Consider the following 18,592-nt stretch of genomic DNA (forward strand, 5'->3'; position numbering starts at 1 on the left):
ATTTCTTGTGACAGTTGTTCCTGCTACATGACTAGTCTGTAGATTTAGCCTTTTGGCTTGTAGGTTATTTGACCTCCTTACTTTAGCTTTTGCAGCAATCTCATTTAGGTTCTGAGGAGCCTGGTCCTCTAAAGTTGGAATATTGTGCTGACTTTTGTGAACCATCTCATAAGACTCTGAGCGGGCACCCTCCCTCATCATACCTTTCTTAATTTGAGTCTCAACTTCTTGCACTTTGTCAGAGACCAGGGTTGTCATCCATTTAATTGAGTCCAGGAGTGCTTCATCATTGCCACATTTTGTCCTTGCTCTGCACTCGCCAGATCACACAGTCATCTTTGCCAAGTGGAGGATTTTTCTGCTTCCTGGTTTAACCTCGCATTTAGACCTGCTCTCCAACCTCGATTCTAATATCCCCTCGGTCCTCATCTTACTGGATCTCTCTTCTGCCTTTGACACGGTCAACCATGCCATCCTGCTCAACCGGCTCCATGATAACCTGGGTATCACTGATCAGGCCCTGGCCTGGCTGACCTCTTTCCTCTCTGATCGACACTCCCAGGTCCAATTAGGGTTCTTCCTCTCATCTATCTCTCTCTCTCACTCTACCTGTGGTGTTCCCCAGTGGTCTAACCTCTCTCCATGTGTGTTCAACCAATACCTGGCACCTCTTGCACACCGCATTTCTGCTCTCTGCCCCAACTGTTTGTGCTATGCGGATGACACTCAGCTCCTTTTCAGGCTCCCTTCTGCCACCTCTTCTCCTTCTTCCATCCCTGACTGTCTGTCTGCTATCCAGGAGTGGTGTGCCGCCAACGATCTCTGCCTCAATGCCAGTGAGATGGAGATTCTCCTCATCGGCACACCTGCTCCCTCCTTTCCTGACACTCTCTGGCTGCCCTCCCTTGGCCCTCTTCCTGCTCTCACCTTTGAGGCTAAGAACCTCTGGGACATCTTCGACTCCACACTCTCCTTTTCTCCTTGCATCTCTGATGTCTCTAAGAAGTCACACTGTTAAGGATTTCAATCAGACGACACGCACACCTTGGTCACGGCCTAGTATGTAGCGCCTAACTGAGGTGCTTATGTGGATTCAATTTTGGGATGATACACCACTCATATCACACACCCTTTTCAAATACCCCAGGTCACAATGGACCATGAACCAGGCTGGTTGGTCAAATGTAATGTTTATTTGTTTATTTAAAATTGAAAAGAAATCACACACTTTTTAACATGGGGCAGCAGTCACCAATGGGGTGATAGTTACAATGAGAATGTGAGCAATGCACTGGGTTTGACTCTTTAATGTAGCACATACAGAGCACAGCAGAATAGGAGCACTTGTTTATTTAGGACAGATAGCACCCAAGTTAGAATTTCCCCCTGCAATGTTCCCCCAACCAACCAATAATCAATTCTGAGTGGATACAAAGAAGCAGGAGGTACTCAGGAATAAGAAACTGAAAACGGAATCTAAATCTGACCTTCCCTCCCCAAATCAGAGAGAAAATGGATTTGCGATGTGGTGAAATGACACTCGGAAATGGATAAATCAATAATTAATTAAGCACTATAACCCGAGCGTTGGGGGCATTACCAGAGTCAGTAATGCCCCCGACGCAATGATTATATTGCTATTTGTACCCCGGCCCGCAAAACCTGCGAGACCGGGGCACTAAAAGCGTTTCGGGAGAAAAAAAGAAAAAAAAGAAACTGGCCGCCGCCATGGAAAGAGAAAACGGAGTCCGGATCAAAAAGAAGGTAAGTGGGGTTGGGAGGGCGGGAGTGGTATGGGTGAGAGAAAAAAAAAACATACCTTCAACCGTGCGGCGGCGCGGGGGTTCCGGGGACGCAGGAACAAGAAGGTAAGTTGGGGGGGTGGTGGGAGGGAAGGGAATAATAAAAAAAGACTTACCCGAGTCCCCGGCGGGGGACGAAGGCAGCCTCTCAGCCGCGGGGAGGCTCAGAGCGGGGATGGCCCCGCTTCGAGCCTCCTCATTGGCTGAGGGGCTGTCACACCCCTGCAGGGAACAATGGCCTTGGAATCCCGGCTGAGGGATTGCCGGCCGGGTAACGACCCGGTGAGAGCCAATCAGAATGCGTGTTGCATTCTCCTTGGCTCTCGCCGGGTACTAATGTGTGTTAAAAACCTTAGAGCAAATACGATTTTTTACTAAAGCAACAATGCAAAGATACTAACAATCACAAAGAATGGGTTACCAAAAGCATAGAGTTCAGAAATGAGTGGAAAGTTTAAAATAGATTGCAGTCAGTTAACACGTTTAAAATTTACACTTTTGCAATTCCCGCCTAAATTTACCAACCGGTTTTTAATAACAACGGGTGAAATACACTGATTGTGGTTTTTATATTGGGAGATAGATATATATCACAGGTACAAAATGGAATTGAAAGTAAGTCTCTATCTGGTAAATTGAAAGAGTTATGCAGTATAGAAGGAGGCATGCTTTGAGTAAAATGAAGGGTGAAATTGGAAAGGAAATCAGTTTGTGAAAAGAACAGTTTTACTTTAACTAGATTTAATGACTAAGGAAAGAGGAAAGCCACCCGTGAATTCTCTAAGTTACGCTGCAGATGTAACCCGTCATGCAGTGTACCTCTTTTCTTTAAAAAAAATTACTTTATTTAATCAAAATATCGCTAATGACATATCATCTATGCATGATCTATGTAAGACAGAAATCAAGAGAAAAGTAGTGCTGAGGCTGAGGACAATGCAAGACAAGGTATACTAGGGATTTATATGGGGTGATGAAATACTCACAATGCACTTTTTAGTTTTGTGCTTTTTGAGACCATTAACCGGGTCTGGTCACTACAAGGCAGGTCATCTGGCAAAAAGCTGTGCGGTTCTGGTCACCGGCTGGCAAGGACTGGACGGCCCACTCTGGTCACTGGATACTAAAGGTCATTAGGGAATCAGGATTGCAGCATCATGCAGTGAGTGGCAGCAAGCCAGGCTGGATAAGGATGCAAAAGGTGCCACAGCTTTCCCCTTGTTAATGGGAAATTTAGTGGGTTTTCAGATTTGAGGCCTTGCTGGGAATGGGATCAGCAATGCTTGGGTTTTGCAGTGGGCCCTGGAGTAGGATCAGCAATGCTTGGCCTTGTAGTTTGAGTCTGGATCTGAAAGATGATGATAACAGGAATGCAGTGCAGGAAATCACGGAGAGTGTATGTCTAGAGTCTTGTCAGGGACCCTTATTTATAATGCATAACGGCGTCATCAAAGTATAGGCTGGGCAGGGTTAACTAAGCATGCCTCTAAACTACTTGGATTGGACAGGGGTGCTAGTCTCTGCCTTGCTCTCAACTGGTTGGATTTCCAAGGGAATGATGGCAGATTTATGAGGTGAGTTTTACAATGTCCATAAACACAATTACTCTACTTAAAATCCGATTTTGCCAAAAATATACATTTATACCATTGCAAATTATATACACGGGTTACATATTTTGTGCAGCACATATCAGTCCAATCCTCCAGTCTTTGGGACCTTGTTTCACCCTTCTGATACATTTTGGTAGTTTTGAGCATGAAAGATTCGGCCTAAAATTCCATAACTATATACACAGATGCAAAATATCCCAAGGGATGTATGTACAAAAATGTATGTTTTTAACATTGAAACTTTTCGATTTATCCACAATACTTTTCCCTTTCTATCCCCAAGGTGTCAGTGAGTTCTACCATGTCTCAAAAGAAAGCCCAAAAAAATAATTTTTAAACTGCAACATTTTTACAATTTTACAAAGTTTTGCTGCAGAGATAGAAGTCTTTAAAGTTTATTGCAGAAATAGTCTTTGGGGACAAATGGCAGTCCCTTTGTCCCTGGGTATTTGTTTTGTCTTTCCTTCAACTTCTGGCACTGTCATTTCCTTCAGAGCATGGTGGGGGTTTCTCCCTTGATTGAAGTTGTATTGCCCCTTCACACTTCACACTTCCTTCCCTGGGAGCTTCATTGTCACGGTCCCAGCAGAGATGAAAGCCTCTTCAACCCCATTATCAGGGGTTGTCAGTATCTGCTGAGAGGGAGAGAGCCCTTCTTTTGGTGCCACCCCTCCAAGCAGAAAACCTGTTTTTGCAACTCCAGCCATCACAGTTTTAACCTTTAATTTCTGATCTAGATCCAGAATTAAAGCAAGCCGGTTGCATAAAATAACCCATGTGATATGGACTCACCAGCAACAAACCACTTCATATTGCTAAAGATTGGCAGGCTTTCACGCACCAGTGTACTGTTCCAACATAAAGTAATTTGTTTTTCTTTAGTCTGCAAAGGCCCATTTTTTTACATGTGGTGCAGCTGGCCACATGATATGGCAATTATAACGCGCCTATACATACATTTTTCAAGGTGCAACGAGGCAAGGGAGGGGAACAAAGGGGGGACAGACAACGATCCTACTAGGCCAGGTATCATTCAGTTCATGCAAGTGCGTGGGAAGGGGGCAGGGACAGTGCAGTACATGGATAACAATAAGTAAGTAGCGGCCAGCATGTGGTAAGTGCATGGGTAAGTGCAGACATTGGTGTCAAGGGCTGGGAGGGGGACTGTAGGGACACAGAGACAGTCCCCAAGTGCAGGGGTTGCCAGGTGGCAGTGCAGGTGTGAAACGCTGGTGGAGGAGGACCTAGTCCCGAGCTCAGAGTGTATCCCGGTAGCCAGTGCAGTTCCAGTTACAACTAGGAGGTCAGCAGAGGAGGGGAGGAGAAAAATCAGAAGCAAAGAGAAAGGTTTTGAGGAGCTTCCGGAACCTTAGATGGTTCTCCTCCAGTTTAAAGGAGGCAGGGAGGCTGTTCCAGAAGGAGGCCCCAGCCGAGGAAAGAGATCTCCCACCAACTCGTTGCTTGTCGTAGCAACTGACCCTGAGGGAGTTGGAGGCGGATGAGCGAAGAGCTCGAGAAGGGAGATATTTAGGAAGAGAGAGTTGAAGGTTTTTAGGCCCTAGGCCCTAGAAGGCCTTGTGGATGATGCCCCTTTTCTCTGCAGACAAGGTTTCTAGACAAGTCCAATCTATGAAAGTCTTGTTAAAACAGGTTCACCCCTGTTCCTCCAAAACTATCAAGGACCACATCGACTCCCTGGCTCCTGCCCTGGCTGATTTCTGCAATCACTCCTTTGCCACTGGAGTCTGCCCATCTGCCCTGAAGCACTCCCTTGTGCATCCTCTTCTTAAGAAAGCCTCTGCTGACCACTCCTGCCCGGCTAACTATCGCCCAATCTCCATCACTCCCTTCCTGGGCAAGCTCCTGGAGAAACTGGCCATCTCCCAGCTCAATCTCCATGACCATCAGTCTGGCTTCAGAGCTGCCAAAAGCACGGAAAATGCTCTCCTGAACATCCATGAAGACCTGCTCTCCAATCTTGACTCTAACACCCCCTGTGTCCTCATCTTGCTTTATCTCTCTTCTGCCTTTGACACTGTCAACCATGCCATCCTGCTCAACCGTCTCCGTGATAACCTGGGTATCAATGGTCAGGCTCTGGCTTGGCTGACTTCTTTCCCCTCTGAACGACCTCCCAGGTCCAAATTGGGTCCCTCCTCTTCGCTATCTTTTTCTCTACCTGTGGTGTCCCCCAGGGGTCCAACCTCTCTCCCTCCTTGCCCACTGCATCACCGCTCTCTGCCCCAACTTTCAGTGCTATTCAGATGATACCCAGTTCATCCTCAGGCTACCCTTGGCCTCCTCCTCTCCTTCCCTCATCTCTGACTTTCTGTCTGCTATCCGGGAGTGGTGTGCCACCAATTACCTCTGCCTTAATTAATGCCAATAAGACTGAGATTCTCCTCTTCGGCACACCCGCTCCCTCCTTCCCTCACGCTCTCTGGTCGGCCTCTCTTGGCCCTCTTCCTGCTCCCACATGCAAGGCTAAACACCTTGGTGTCATCTTCGACTCCACACTTTCCTTCTCTCCTCACATCGCTGACATCTCTAAGAAGTCACACTACCAGCTGCACCTCCTCAGAGGCATTCTTCCTTTCCTCTCCTTCCCCCAGAAGCTAACTGTCTCCAGAGCTCTGGTTCTCTCTAGGCTGGATTACTGCAACAGCCTCTTTCTAAATCTGTCTGCTTCTACTCTCTGCCCTCTGCAGCTTATCCAGAACAGTACTGCAAGACTTGTCCTTAAGCCCAGGGATCTTATCTCTCCAGGACTGAAATCTCTGCACTGGCTCCCAGTTTCTGCGAGGATTAATTTCAAGAGCCTATGCATTGTCCACAAGACTTTCTGGGGCCTGGGGCCTCAATACCACCAACTCTCTCTTCATAAATATTTTCCTACTCAAGCTCTTTGCTCCTCCACCTCCAACTCCTTCAGGGTCAGTCGTTTCTCCAAGCAGGACGTTGGTGATAGTGCTCTTTCTTCGGATGGGGCCTCCCTATGGAACAGCTGAAGCTTGAGAAGAACCATCTCTGGTTCCGGAAGCACCTCAAGTCTTTCCTCTTTGCTTCTGCTTTCTCGCTTCCTCTCCCCTGCTGAATTCTTGGCTGAAACTGAAACAGCACTGGTCACCTGGCTACCCTCTGATCTTGGGCCCAGGTCCCCTCCTCGCCAGTTCCACACCTGCACTGCCCCCCTTGGTAACCCTTGCACTTGGGTCTGTATCTGTAATCCTACAGTCCCCCTACCTGCACTTTGGACACCTGCTGTCTGCACCTACCCTCCTGCCACCAGCTGGCTGCACTTTTTTTATTGTTTGATACCATGTACTGCACTTCACCCTCCCTTTTCCCCTTGCACATTTCCCCACCCCTCTCCCTTGCACTTGTGCGATCTCAATATCACCTGGGCTAGTAAGATCACTGTCTCTGTCCTCCCTTTGTTCCCTCTCCCTTACGTTGTTGCATCTTGAAACACTTGTGTATAGACGCGTTATAAATGCCATATCATATCATATCACTTTAGAAGTGAATGCTTCTAGGAACACAAGTTTTGTATCAATAATGGCTAGCAATGTGGCGTTGTCCATCATATTCTCATTCAACACCTCACAGAGCTTGGTGAAGGGGGCCATTGATATTGTCATTACGGGCATCACGTTCTTATGAATTTGAATTCCTGCAGCAATGGATACATTATTTTTGTTTTGGTCTGTATGTTGGCATTTTGACCCAGTATTTCTGTTTCCACTTTGTTGCATAATTTGTCTCCTCAGCAGTGTTCTTATGCTGCTGTCGTGTCTGTGCCCTGTTTTCTTCGATATTTAGTCCTGGACGTTACCCGCTCTCATCATGCTGACTTCGTGATAGGTTTTGCAAAAGCAGCACATTTTTTGCAGACTTTATTTCCAGCCCTGGAGATGGCGGTTTCTAGTGATACTTATTTCTAAGTTACCAGACTCTGTCACACGTGCTCCAAGTCCTCCTCAGTCTCCATCTGTGGACTTAATCTATCCGAATCACCCACACAACACCTAACCAGTTGACAAGTTTGGTAGGCAAACATCCCCTGGATTTCATGCTTGCAATGAAGTTTGCACGTAAGTCATTGTGAAGAGGTGCCGGCAGCGGCCTTGGGAAAAGCCACCAACTCGCACACATCGGACGAACTCGGCGATCCTGACGGGAGCGGAACCGCCCCCGCTGAACGCTACAGCGGGGTTAGCTACTCACCTTACTGGAGTCGCCGACCCGGACTGGGGAGGGGGCGGGAACCTTGTCAGGATGCAGGCCGCGGCCCGCGGCCGAGGAGGAGTAAGAACCCCGACATCAGAGGCCACCCCTATGTACCCAAGTCCCGGCGCCGCATGGATGCCGCCGACGGAAACGCTTCAGGAACAGTCCCCATGCTACAAGGGCAGGCGAAACTGACGGCAGGGAAACCCGGTCTTAAGGGAGGCGGGGCCAAACCTTCCCAACCAATAACAGACGAGCTAGGCAAGACGTCTGCTCATTGGTGGGGATTTGAACCCAGTGAAGTATATAAAGGCCCGCCTTTTCTAAACAAGGCTGTCTGTTATTTTCACAGGACACCGAGGAGCACGCAGGCAACCCCGAGTGGTGGGCCTACCCGGATAACCCGAGTTAGAGGACCACAGCCTTATCCCAAGGGCAATTGGGGAAGGAAAAACCCCACGGTGAAGCAACCGCCAGAACTTTCAGTTTATTATTGATTTACCACACCTCAGTTATTGACTCTTTCCTGATCAACCATACGGCAATAATAAAGATTATTGCAGCACGAGTTTTGTCTCCTGTCTATCGTTTTCACAACTGGCGACGAAGGTGGGATAAACGGCGGCGCGATGGAGGCATTGATCAAAACGCTGTCGGAAGGACAGCAGCAACTGCAGCAGTTGGTTCAGATACAAAACCAACAAACAGCTGCCGACCGCCAGGCCTTCCAGCAGGCATTGCAGGTACAAAGCACGGTGCAAACTACTGCACAGGACAAACATCATGACACAATATCGAAGCTAACCGAGATGGTGGCTAGCTCTAGGACGCAACCAATGGTCCCATCTGCATTACTACAAAAGTACAAAGACGGCGAGGACCCTGCCTTCTTTTTTACAAGTTTCGAAAGAATAGCCAGGAACGCACAGTGGCCCCCCGAACGATGGGGACAATATGTCGCCCCCTTGTTGTCCGGCGTCATGCAAGGAGCCTACCAGGCGGCAAACCCCACCGGGAATACTCCCTATGGTGAAATAAAGGCGGCTGTACTGGATCGCCTTGGCCTTGATGAAGAGGCCTATCGAATTCAACTAAGGGACACCAAGTTACGACCTGGGGAAAATCCACGGCAGTTGTATTATCGAATAAAAGACCTGGCGGAAAAATGGCTGTCAACTCCGACGGTCGTAACTCAACCGATACTTGAAAAGATTATCCTTGAGCAGTTCGTAGAAGCCCTGCCAGGACAAATGCAGAGGTGGGTGAGGCAACATCACAGACCCTCCCTAACTGAAGCGGTGGATATTGCCTCGGCGTATCAAAAGGCTGGGTACCATAGGTTTCCACCCACAGGGATAACAGCCTGCATAGCAGTACCAACGATTGATGCCCCACTGACCAAAGGGGTCAGACCACAACAGTTGAGATGGAGACAACCCGAGGAGGTGGTTCGGAGGCCAGACGAGAAGAGGTCTGGAATTGAAGACAAGTCCGCTGGGAACAGTCCAGGATATCGGCAACCTCAGTGCTTTGAGTGCAACGAATGGGGCCACATAGCCCGGTTCTGTCCCAGGAGAAGATCCGCTGAACCAATGGATATTGGGTACCTGCACGCGCTACAAGAAGAGAGCATACCCGGTCCTTACATCGTGGACATACGAGTCGACGGCAGACCCACACGTGGTCTACTTGACAGCGGCAGCCGGCAAACCGCCATATCACCTACTGTAAGTAGCAAACCCAACTTACTTAACGTGTCCGTACCTATTAAATGTATACATGGAGATATACAACTTTATCCGTTGAAAAATGTGGCTATTGAAATAAATGGGGAGTTGTCACCCGTGAGGGCTGCCGTCCTGCCTTCTCTGCCTGCCCCGGTAGTCATAGGGACTGATTTACCTAACTTTGACCAGGCACTGATGACGAAGGAGGGGAGAAGGGAAGTAGGTCCCGAGCCAGAACCCGGGAGGGGCATGTCTGGTCCAAGACCCCTCATCAATAAAAAGAGACGAAGACGTATGGACTGGTGTCAGGCTTGTTATACGACTAGAGCCATCGACTGGAGATTAGAGGATAATGAAGATAGCATAAGGACCGAAACCCTAACGGACAACACTCTCAAGACAGCCCGAGAGAGGGTTACACCGGAAGGGGATCCAGATCTTTCCAGGGGACCAGGATTTGTGCTTGATCAAGGTCTACTGTACCGAAGATACAAGGCAGATGATGGGACTGTTAAGGAACAGTTAGTTTTACCCAGAAAGCAACGCCCCATAGTACTGCAATTAGCCCACAACCATCCTTGTGGAGGCCACATGGTTTCGCTGAAAACACAGCAAAATATACTCAAACGGTTTTATTGGCCGGGAATTTATGGGGAGGTGGCTCAGTTTTGCAAAAGATGCCCTACCTGTCAACTAACGAGCGGAGTAAAACCAGCTAAAGCTCCTCTACAAAAGATGCCCCTTATTACAGTACCATTCCAGAGGATCGGCATGGATATTGTCGGTCCATTGGAACCAGCCAGTAGAGGGTATAAATACATGCTGGTCGTAGTCGACTACGCTACACGTTATCCTGAAGCATTTCCCCTTAAAGGGACGTCAGCCAGACAACTATGTGATTAACTCCTACCCTTCTTTGCCCGAGTTGGCTTACCCTCAGAAATCATCACTGACCAAGGGACGAATTTCATGTCGACTTTACTACGACAAGTGTGTGAACGCCTACACATCAAGCAGCTAAGAACATCCGTGTATCATCCCCAAACCGACGGCTTAGTCGAAAGATATAACAAAACGATAAAGAAAATGTTGAAAAGGGTGACAGGACCAGGTGCCCAGAACTGGGATAGGGCGATACCTCTTGTTCTGATGGTCCTTCGAGACACGCCCCAATCCTCCACGGGGTTTTCCCCCTTTGAACTCCTGTTCGGGAGACAACCCCGAACAATCCTAGACCTGGTTAAGGAAGAATGGGAAGCCTCCGAAGAAACGACCCTAACCGAATATACCGAGGAACTGAAGGAACATTTAAGCGCACTGCGTGCTTTGGCGGAAGCCAACCTCTCTCATGCCCAGAACATACAAGAGAAAAACTATAATAAAGGGAGCAGAATGAGAAGTTTCAGTCCAGGAGACCAGGTACTCGTACTCTTACCTACCAGCGCCAACAAATTACTGGCCAGATGGAAAGGCCCGTACAAGATCACGGATGTTCTCAGTCCCGTGACCTATAGGGTGCACCAACCTGACCGAACCAACCTGGATCAAATATACCACATCAACTTGTTGAAAGAGTGGAATGAACCCCTGGTATCAGCACTAGGAACCATCGGAGACATAGAAACGTTGGAAACCGCGAACCCGGACCCCGGTTCGCTGGACCACGTCCAGTGGGGGAACGCCCTATCGCCAATCATGAGAACGGAGCTGATGCATAGGCTACTACCCTACAGAGAATCATTTTCCACCTTACCAGGGAGGACCAAACTACTTGAGCATGAGATAAAAACAGAGTCCGGACAAGTAGTACGGCTCAGACCCTACCGGATACCCGAAGCCGGAGACAAATCATAAACACGGAGGTAGATGAAATGTTGCAACTAGACATCATTGAGCCTTCAGTCAGCGCTTGGTCATCGCCCATCGTTCTGGTCCCTAAACCTGATGGCTCAATCCGCTTCTGCATGGACTACAGGCAGCTGAACAGCGTGTCTAGTTACGAAGCATACCCAATGCCACGGATGGACGAGTTGTTAGAGGGACTCGGGACTGCCCGATATCTGAGTACGCTAGACCTAACAAAGGGATACTGGCAGATCCCTTTGCGACCCCAGGATAAAGAAAAAACCGCCTTTTCCACACCAAGGGGACTGTATCAGTTTAAGGTTCTTCCTTTTGGCCTACATGGGGCACCAGCCACCTTCCAAAGACTTATGGACATCATCCTAAGACCGCATGAGGGATGTGCAGCGGCCTACCTTGACGATATCATCGTATACAGCAAAACCTGGGAGGATCATCTGAACCATTTGGAAACGGTTGTAGCCGACCTACATGTAGCAGGCCTTCACATCAATCCCAGTAAGACCACGATGGGAACTCACGAAACAAAGTACCTCGGACACGTGGTGGGGGGTGGAATGCTGAAACCACAGATGTCCAAAACTGAGGCCATTCATCGCATCCCAACACCTGTGAACAGGAAACAAATACGGGCTTTTCTGGGGCTCGTTGGTTATTATAGGAGGTTTATTCCCGATTTTTCTTCCATAGCCGCGCCACTCACCGATGCGCTAAGACTCAAAGGGAACCCAAACCTGACCAATAACAAAGCCGCCCTAAGGGCCATAGTCTTCTAAAGGAAAGGATCACATCTGATCCGGTATTATGTTGTCCCGACTTTCAGAAGCAGTTCTTCCTCCAGACTGATGCCTCGGACCATGGCTTGGGCGCCGTCCTGTCTCAGGAACAAGTATCGGAAATGCGGCCCATTTGCTTCATCAGCCGAAAGTTGCTGCCACATGAGTCGGCGTACTCCACGATTGAGAAAGAATGCCTGGCCATCAAATGGGCAATTGAATCCCTCAAGTACTATCTGGTTGGTCGTCGGTTCACGTTGTTCTCGGACCATGCACCTCTACAATGGCTTGCCCGACACAAGGATACCAACCAGAGGGTTCTTCGCTGGTTCCTCTCCCTACAACCCTTTGACTTTCTGACTCTGAATAGGCCAGGCAGATTTCAGCTGGTGGCAGACTACCTGTCCAGGTGCTCTCACTGGCCTGATCGGCCAGATCCCGGGGTGAGTATGTGTGAAGAGGTGCCGGCAGCGGCCTTGGGAAAAGCCACCAACTCGCACACATCGGACGAACTCGGCGATCCTGACGGGAGCGGAACCGCCCCCGCTGAACGCTACAGCGGGGTTAGCTACTCACCTTATTGGAGTCGCCGACCCGGACTGGGGAGGGGGCGGGAACCTTGTCAGGATGCAGGCCGTGGCCCGCGGCCGAGGAGGAGTAAGAACCCCGACATCAGAGGCCACCCCTATGTACCCAAGTCCCGGCGCCGCATGGATGCCGCCGACGGAAACGCTTCAGGAACAGTCCCCATGCTACAAGGGCAGGCGAAACTGACGGCAGGGAAACCCGGTCTTAAGGGAGGCGGGGCCAAACCTTCCCAACCAATAACAGACGAGCTAGGCAAGACGTCTGCTCATTGGTGGGGATTTGAACCCAGTGAAGTATATAAAGGCCCGCCTTTTCTAAACAAGGCTGTCTGTTATTTTCACAGGACACCGAGGAGCACGCAGGCAACCCCGAGTGGTGGGCCTACCCGGATAACCCGAGTTAGAGGACCACAGCCTTATCCCAAGGGCAATTGGGGAAGGAAAAACCCCACGGTGAAGCAACCGCCAGAACTTTCAGTTTATTATTGATTTACCACACCTCAGTTATTGACTCTTTCCTGATCAACCATACGGCAATAATAAAGATTATTGCAGCACGAGTTTTGTCTCCTGTCTATCGTTTTCACAACCATATTCTTTAAATTTTTCAGTCAGCGATCCACCGCTGGTTAAAGTGAAAGCACCAAGCCTTTTTGTTTAATTCTAAAACTGGTGTGTACATTTGTCTCACAGGCACAGTTGTTGATGTATCACATCCATGAGTTCTGCTCAGGACTGATTTGTCCGGCATACCATTAGTTTCACATTGCCACTGTGTTTCAGTCAGCGGCTTGGCCCGCCTTGGTCCTGCCATGTCTGTCCTATACATTGTTGATGTGGTTTTGCTCTTTGCCACTGCCTGTGATCTCACCTTCGGCATCTCGTCTCTTCAGTGTCTCATCTTTTGTGTATTGTACCTCACTGCCTGGCACATTTAAATGCGGACCCATGTCTGATGTCGACGAGTTGTTGGTAGATATTATGGGTAGACATAAATCTACCGTTCCAACAACCTCCTCCACTTTCTGCACTTCCTGGATGCTGCAGGGTTCCAACATGAGCTTATGCAGTCGTTTTGGGGCAGCATACTCATTGTACTCATTGTGCTCATTGTAGTCAGTGTCTACAGAGAATTAAGTATTTGCGTCTACTTACGATTTCTCATTCGGTGCTGACTTTCCTTAGGCATGCTTATGTATCGAAGTCTCTGCCTCGAGCAGTTCAGCATTAGTTAAGTCAAGATACTGCATTTGTCTGCTTTCATGTACATCACATGTAATGTTAAGTTGATTCACCATGTTTGCCACATTTAACGTATAAGCCTTGCACGACTTACACGAATCACTCACCTCTCAGATCGTGGATGCCATCTGCTGTTCCTCCTTGTAAGCGCCCATGCCTTCTTGCATCCGCTTTTTCAGCCGAGTGTTTGGGCATGTCTTACCGTCACAGGCTGACTCAAGCTGTCATGCTCATCGTGCATCGGGAGGGACTGGGGAGAGACTGCAACTCTCTTGGGACTCACGCGTGGCGCTACGCACACAGAGTCGGTTTTTGTAGGTGGAGTCTCAGGTTAAAGGAACAGTAGCAGCTCACAGCTAGCAGCTCTCCTTCTCCTTCTCCAATGCTGTGCAGCATGTATCAGCTCACTGCTCACTGCCAGAAAAACACACGCAGACTGGGGAGAGACTGGGGCTCTCTCGGGACTCACGCTGCAAGCATTTACATTGTCATACATTTACTTTGTCATGCCTTTACATTGTCTCCATCTTCACATTGTAAAGATGGTAATGGATGTGGTTAGGGAAAGCATAAGGTTAGATTCGGGTCAAAGGGAAGCAGAGGGGAAGAATATAGGACCGACAAGAAGGAGGTGGCAGGGTATTCCCCCTGCAATGACAAATTAAATGTCTGGCAAAGTGATTGCAGACAAGTAAATACCCAGTGAAGATGTGTGGGGCAGTGATGTGACAGAGGACATGGACCGGAAGAAGGGTTCAATGTTCAAACTACATTTAACAAAGCAAAGGTAGGACTGGAATGAGGAGAAAGTAGGAAGGTTTCTGGTCTGTCTTTATTTATACTCAAGTGATATGAAACCCTTGCAACCTCCAGTAACCCTCAATGGCTAATTCAACATTGTGTGTCATGTTGCCTTAAGCAAAGGCAGAATGCTGGAAGCAATGAGAAATGGAGGAGATTCGATGAGCATGACACGCTACATTTTATCAGCATGAAGCAGACATCTTATAGTCTCTGATTGTCAGTTGCAGCACATTAAAAGCTCATAAAATAACACAAACCTCTGCAGAACATGCATCAGTTATATATCCATGTGAACTCACACATAAGCCAATGTACGTCAATTGAGCATTGAGACCCATTCCAAATAAGTGTCCAGACCCTGAAGACTCACCAAATGCACCATCACTGAGTTGTAGGTGAGTGGATGAGAGGAGGCACTTGTTCATAGCAGAAATACTACTACACCCAACAAGGTTTTTGTAATGAACTCAAGACCCCCCAAGTTGTACAGGCATGTACTCCTCATGGCCTAAAGGCCCAAAAGGGCCCCATTCAGATTTGATTGCAGACCCTTATTGCTTGGGTCCTCTTGTTTGGGAGTCTTATATAGATACCTCTCACCTCCAGTGTGCACAATGTGTCATGTAATGGCAAACAACACTACAAAACATGACTTAGTGTCATAACTCCTACTGAGTGGAAGTAGCACTCTGAGCTAGTACCCTAGATCTGGTACTGTATTAGTAAGTGCAATGGCTTTGATTGACATTAGGTCAAGCTTTCACACGTTCCGTAACTACATTAAAAGGGATAGTTTTCTTTGTACTAACATGGGCACTAGCTACCTCTGCCATGAAGTCCTCCTCCAGTTACAGTCTCACTCCACAGCCATCCCATGCTGACTGCAGTTCCATAGATTGATGCCCCTTGAACAATGCTGAAGCTAGTACAACACATGTTGGATGTCCCACATGCAGCTCAAAACAAATCCAGCTCTGTTGTGGTATGCTGGTTAGATGTTAACAATAAATAATGGCGCCCCCTTGCTAACACCTGCCAACGATGACCACATCCATATTGCTCCAGTCCCTGATAAATCTCTAAGAGGATAATCTGGCCAAATGTCTTGAAGGGGGGCTAAAGATTTCAGATAGGAAAGGACTCATTGTACCCCAAACTCTGGGCTACATCATATGCATCATAGATACATGCCAGGCTCAACAACATTGAATGGGTGCTCCTGGATAGAGACCCAACACAAGACCGCTACATGGCTTGAGTGCCTTCTTCTGCAGATGTATATATATTTATGTACAGTGAGAAAGCCCTATATTGTCCCGGTCGACAGACTCAGTGCCCAGAGTGCTCTATATAAAATGGATCCAAATGGGAAGTGGCTCCTGGAAGCAGGGCCAAATGGTCATGCCAGAATGCTTTCCCCAGCCCTACGACTAACATTTGACTAACATTTGAATATACACAAGAAGTTGTCTGCTCCCGATCCTTTCCAACAGTCATTTATGCATACAAAGACTACATTGCCCCAGTCATTGGGTGCAGATGCAGTGGTCTGCATCTCCTTGGTTTTTGTTGTGCAACACTCATCTTTGAATTAGTGAGTGTCATGATGTCCCCACCACCAGGCCTTAGGTGCAGGTGTGCTGCATCCTCATCTCCTTTTATTGGACTAACTGAAAAATCTATGCAGATATGGAACAAACCATTAGCTTACAACGTCCCGCAGACCTCTTCATCAGATGTGGCAGAGGGAATTTATATGTAAAGGAAAATCACAGCACACAGATAATTCTAAAAATGAAACAGAAATATAATTAAATTGACTGGAGGAACAGAATGAATGGCATACAAGAGATTCCTGCAAAACATGAACACCAACATAGACACCCCAACCTAAGCTATGGCGGATCTCATGAGATTCACATTCACAAACAATAATGTCTGCTTCAACGGAAGACACTTCCTACAAAAGACCGGACTGGCCACGGGAACAGAAATGGCACCTTAGCATGCAAACCTTTTCATGGATCATCTCAAACAGGAGTTCTTATAACAACAGTCCCTGAAACCGCTAAGATACCTGCACTTCGTTGATGGCATCTTCTTAATTTGGACCGAAGGTGAAGACTCTCTTAAACAGTTCCATGCATCCCTTAATGGCATCCACTGATTCATTTAGTTCACCATGGAATACTCCAAGAAGAGCATACACTTCCTAAATACAACCATCTTGTTTTGGCATTAATGGCCATCTACAAACAGTTGTATACAAGAAACCCACTGACAGGAATAAATACCTGCACAGAGCAAGTTTCACCCAAGCCACACAACATGGTCCGTATCTACAGCCAGGCCACCTGATTGCAACACATATGCTCCAACAGGAAAACAAGGGACAGCCAACTTGCCACACTCCACAAATCCTTCTTGCAAGAAGATTTCTCGGCCAGCCACATTGACAGGGAATTTGACCATGCATTTAAAATACCCAGAGACAAACTGCAAAAGACACAGACTTACCACCTGCGATTGTCACCTAGGATTGTTAAGACTCCCACACTCCTCTGTAATAGCACTGTTAAGGACCTGTAATCAATATTCAACAGAGGTGATGTACTGAGAGACATCTTCAAAGAAGCTCCCCCAATTGTATATAAGCAACTGAAAAACCTAGCACAGTCTTTCATCAGAATTACATGTCTAGTAGATGAAGAACATGGAAGACCTGGAATGTACCCTTGCAACACCAGGAGATGCAAAACATGTCAACACATCTGCACCAGATCTGCCATCACAACCCTGCAGAACCAGACAATACAGATACAAGGGACATACAACTGCAGATCATCCAATGTTGTATATCTCATCCAATCCAAAAAATGCATTGAAGGGAATTGCATGGGTGAGAATTGCAAAGAGCTGTGCAAAAGGATGAACCTACATAGATACAATTCAAACTACAAAACAGAAACACCAGTGGTTCGACACTTCACACATGATGGGCATTCATTGCAGCATCTATCGGTGATGGTTTTAAAAGATGCCCTCTCAAATACGACACACAGAAGGAACTGGATGCTCAAGTACCTGAAGATGCTTACCCTAAAAGACATCGATATTGCATGTGTGCCCAGCTCCAGCAGTGCATACACATCAATAAAGACAGAAGACGCCCTCCAGCAGCATTTTTCACTAACAGCTTCAAGACACTACTGTTCAGGATCCCTAATGCATAAGGGGCACAGGACACCCACAACGGAAATCTTGGGCATCTAAGCTCAAATGTTTGGTGCCCATTGCCAAGCATGAGACAAGCTGAGATAACGGCGGACACTGCACCGTACAAAAATGGGTAATGTTTTTTTTTGCCACACTCTATACAAGCCAGGAAGCCACTGTGAAGCTTCAGGCCTAGCGAGGTAACATTGAAGACTGCATCAGTTAAACCTTAGAGCACATTTTTGTAGTGCGAAATTGTATACCAGCCAGGCAGCGTTTGCTACTGCATTGGAATCAATAAGATGCCCTGGCGCTCCAGAGGATGCAAATACATTTTTAGGACCCTATGATTAAAATCAAACTGACCCCATTTCCCAAAGATGTGTTTTTTAACCTCTCACTTCAATACATCTTTTAAAATTACTTCAGTAATATTAGGAAACTAGCAGGGCCCATTTTAAGACTACTTGCACCTAACTTAATGGTTGAATGTGAAAAAAAAATCATGTTTTTCTCCTTTTTTTCTGTTAAATGCAACTACTGGAATTATTATTATTATTATTATTATTATTGTATGTATTGAGAGTGGACCTAGCTTCGAGAAGCAACAGAGCGCTTTACAGAGGTATACAACAGTACAGATGCATAACAAACACTTTTCAGAGGTAACAAAAGAACAGATATATAGCAGGGGTAGTATACAGAGGGGCATAGAGGAGGGGTACAGCTGTA

This window comes from Ambystoma mexicanum, chromosome 12, assembly GCF_040938575.1.
Source record: "Ambystoma mexicanum isolate Mex_15411 chromosome 12, UKY_AmexF1_1, whole genome shotgun sequence".
NCBI lineage: Eukaryota > Metazoa > Chordata > Amphibia > Caudata > Ambystomatidae > Ambystoma > Ambystoma mexicanum.